Consider the following 3991-nt stretch of genomic DNA (forward strand, 5'->3'; position numbering starts at 1 on the left):
CTGCGCCTGGGATGGGACTGGACTCGCCGGCACAGGGTAGCAGGAAGCTCTCCGCACACTCACCGGACCTGGGCTAGGACTGGGTCTAGAACCAGAATTTTGATTCGTTAATCTTTGAACTGTTTTGTTCATCTCGATTGAATTAATTTCTCCTCTAAACATTATGATTTCTTCCCATCTTTGAGCTTTCAGTTTGGTTTGCTCTTCCCTTTTTAGATTTTGGAGGTGAAGCATTGGTGTGTTTATTTGTTCTCATTCTGTTTTCCCAATGTGTTAGTTCAGAGCTATAAATTTCCCTCTAAGAACTGCTTTCATCACATCCCATAGATTCAAGCACATAATTTGTGGTTGAATTTTCATTGAATTGCAGATATTGTTCAATTTTTTTGTTTTTTTGTGGAACCGGGGATTGAACTCAGGTCCTTGAGCTTGCCAGAGAAACGCTTATTCCACTGAGCCAGCTCCCTGGCCCCTATTGTTCAATTTCTTGTTTAATTTGATCTGAGCCACATAGGTTGCTGAGTAGGGTGTTGTTTAACTTCCATGTATTTATGGGGTTTTTCTGGATTCTTTTGTCATTTATTTCCAGTTTCATTCCACTGTGGTCAGATAATATGTATGGGATAATTTCTATTTTCTTGCATATATTTAAGCATGACCTAATTACTAGTATATGGTCTATTTTAGAAAATGATCCAGTGTAGCTTAAAAAAAAACGTGTATTCAGCTCTGGTTTGGTGGAATACTCTGTACATGTCGGTTAAGCCCTTTTGTTTCAAGCTCTGGTTCAGTTTTGCTACTTCTTTACTAATTTTTTTGACTGGTTAATCTATCTTTTTGGAATAAGGGGGTGTTAAATTCTCCTATTACGTTTGTTGTATCAGATATTAGATCATTCATGTCCATTAAGATTTGTCTTATATAGTTTTGTGCTCCCATGTTTGGTGTGTACATATTTATGAGTGTTACTTGTTCCTCTTGCATTTTTCCCCTAACTAGTATATAGTGGCCTTCTTTATTTCATTTGATCAATCTTGATTTGAATTTGAGACTATCTGAGAATCAGATTGCTACCCCTGCTTTTTCTGAGGTGCTGGGGTATGTAGTATTGTTTTCCATCTTTTGACTTTCAGACTGTGAATTTCTTTGTGAGTTAAGTGTGTTTCTTGTAAATAGCATATTGTTGGATTTTGTTTCCTAATCCACTGTGCTAGTCTATTCTTTTTATTGGTGAATTGAGTCCATTTACATTGATGGTTATGATTGAGATGTACTGACTTATGATTGACATGTTATTTACCTGCTGTTGTTTACCCCTTTTTCTCCTCTGTTTAAGTGTTTGTCCTATTTAGTAGGTTCCTTCTGTTCTTGTTCATGGAGTTCTGATCATTTTGGTTCCTCTCTAGAACATCTTTTACTAGTCTGTGTAGTGTTGGCTTTGTTGTCATGAAATTGTATAGTTGTTTGTTCTTCATCATGGAAGTATTTTACTTCACCATCAAACTTGAAAGAGAGTTTCGCAGGGTATAGTAGTGTGGGCTGGAATTTGTTTTCATAGAAGACTTGAAGTACTTTGCTCCATGCTTTTCTTGCATTCATGGTTTGTGAAGAGAAATCTGCCATTATTTTGATGAGTTTTCCTTTAAATATGATCTGCTTCTTTTCTCTAGTGCCTTTCAGTATATTATTCTTGTGCTGGATTTCTGGGATTTTAACTATTATATGTCTTGGTGTGTTTTCAATTGGGTTGACATTGTTTGGAGATAGGTATGCTTTTTCAGTTACTTGAATGTCAGATTGTTTCCCCATATATGGTAAGTTTTCTGCTATTAGTTCTGCCCATACTGTTTTTATATCATTTGTATGACTTCTTGTTTCTTATTGATGCCTATTATTTTGACATTGTTCATCTTTGCATCATCTTGCAGGTGATGAATTATTTTTTTCCTGCATCCTAATTTTTCTTAAGAGACCTTTTCTTACCTTTTCCATAGCTGCAATGGTGTCTTCAAGATCTGATCCTGTATTCTCACTTTCACTCAAATGGTTTTACAAACATGTGATTGAGATTTTAAGTTCCTCTATATCTCTTTGACTGCTTCATTCGACCTATTTCTTTCCTATATTGCTCATTGAAGGCTTCTATCATTTTTCTAATCTCCTCTAATTTTTATCAGTGTCTTCCTAAGAAGCAGTTATTAATTCTTTGACTACAGAGATTATTTCTGATCTGATTTTCTCTATATGTTTCTGCATTTGACTCTTCAAGTGCTATTAATTCAGAGATATCTCTTTTTAGATCAGAGGTTATTTCTAATCTGAGTTCCTCTATAGCTTTCTGAAATTGTTTTTTTCTTTTTCTTTCTTTTTTTTTTTTAAATTTCACTTGCTATTGATTCAGTCATTTCAGCTGTGTGATTCCCAACTTCTTTTGTGCTAGTGTCTTCTTAACTTGTTCTGGATGGGCTCAAGGCCTGAGATTGCATTTTGTTCTTTCTCTTTGTCATTTTATATAGCACTGTCCTCTGATCTTTGGTATAGAGCTTTGTTGAAGTTATAACATTAGCACCTACTGAAGTTTGAGTTCATCCAGTTGTGCTTGGCTTGAGTCTGGCTGCTGTGCTCAGCTTCTTCCTGCTGCAGCCCTTGGAAGTGAGCCTGTTGTGTGCCTCTGGCAAGATGTTTTGTTTCTGGATTTGCTGGGTGGTTCTGGCCCCTAGCCTCTCTGCAGGGACTTCATTTGCAGAATTTCACCTCAGGCCTCTATGGCAGGCCTGGGCTGGGTCCGGATGGATCCAGCAGGCAAAGGGTAGAGCGGAATCTCTCCCACCCACTTGTTGGGCCTGGGTTTAGCTTGGATCTGGAGGGGTCCAGGGAGTGTGGTGGAAGTTCTCAATCACACACTGGGGCTGGGCTGGTTCTGGAGGGGTTCAGAGGGGTCCCAAGACCACGTTGAATGTTCTCAGTCACAAGCCTGTCCTCAGCCTGGTCCCGGGGGGTTCAATGTGCGCAGGGGAGTGCCGGAGCTCTGCCATACATTAGCCAGACCTGGGCTTGGGATGGGTATCTAGTTTCCTTTTTGTTAAGTGATAAATTTGGGAATTAAGTATTAGCACATGTGAATTTAAAAGTGAGTTCTTATGCAGTTCTTCATGACTTGAATCGGTATTGAAACTCTCATTACTTTATTACCAGAAGTGATAATAAACATGAAATAATTCAATTTCATCTTGTAATTATACTCTTTCTAGTTCTTTTACTTTTATTTTTAAAGAGAATAAAAATAGTAAAATAAAACCATTAAAAATGATACAGGATTTCACTAAACAATATGATAGGAATTCAATCATGATTGTTATATTGCATAATGTTGTCTTCAATTTAATTGTTTCAATTACCAGGTATAAACATGCCCAAAATGGTTTAGAAACAAAGTTATAAGAAATTAAAAAGGAGCAGAAAAACATTAAGCTCATTACCTGCTCCTATCAACAGATCAGCATAAATCAGCATATAATTAGCCAAGCTATCCAGGATATGTACATAAATATATGTATTTCCCTTCTTTCTTTTCTCTTGTTCTTGATCTTAGTAGGCTCTTCCCTTTGAACAGATTCTTCCTTTCACAGTATCTATTGTACCTTCACAGTATGTATTGTAGCTTTCAGACTTTATTTACCCTTTCAGGTTCCTATACTAGCCTGATAATATGCTATTTGCAGATGTGGGTCTGTTTTATTTCACTTGTGAGTATGGCCTCTAGTTGCATCTATTTAGATAAAAAGTCTCAAATGTAACTTTTTATAGCTGAGTAATACCCTATTGTGAGAAAATGATGTATATTTTATCCATTCTTCAGTTGATGGGCATTTGGGATATTTCCAAGATTTAGCTATGGATATTGAACTCGAGTTGGAAGAGGCGAGTCCAGTCTCAAAATGGAGGGCCATGATCCAAAGGAGCCAGAGCAATTGAGGAAGCTGTTTATTGG

Source organism: Octodon degus, unplaced genomic scaffold (assembly GCF_000260255.1).
Source record: "Octodon degus isolate 3935 unplaced genomic scaffold, OctDeg1.0 scaffold00025, whole genome shotgun sequence".
Taxonomy (NCBI): Eukaryota; Metazoa; Chordata; class Mammalia; order Rodentia; family Octodontidae; genus Octodon; species Octodon degus.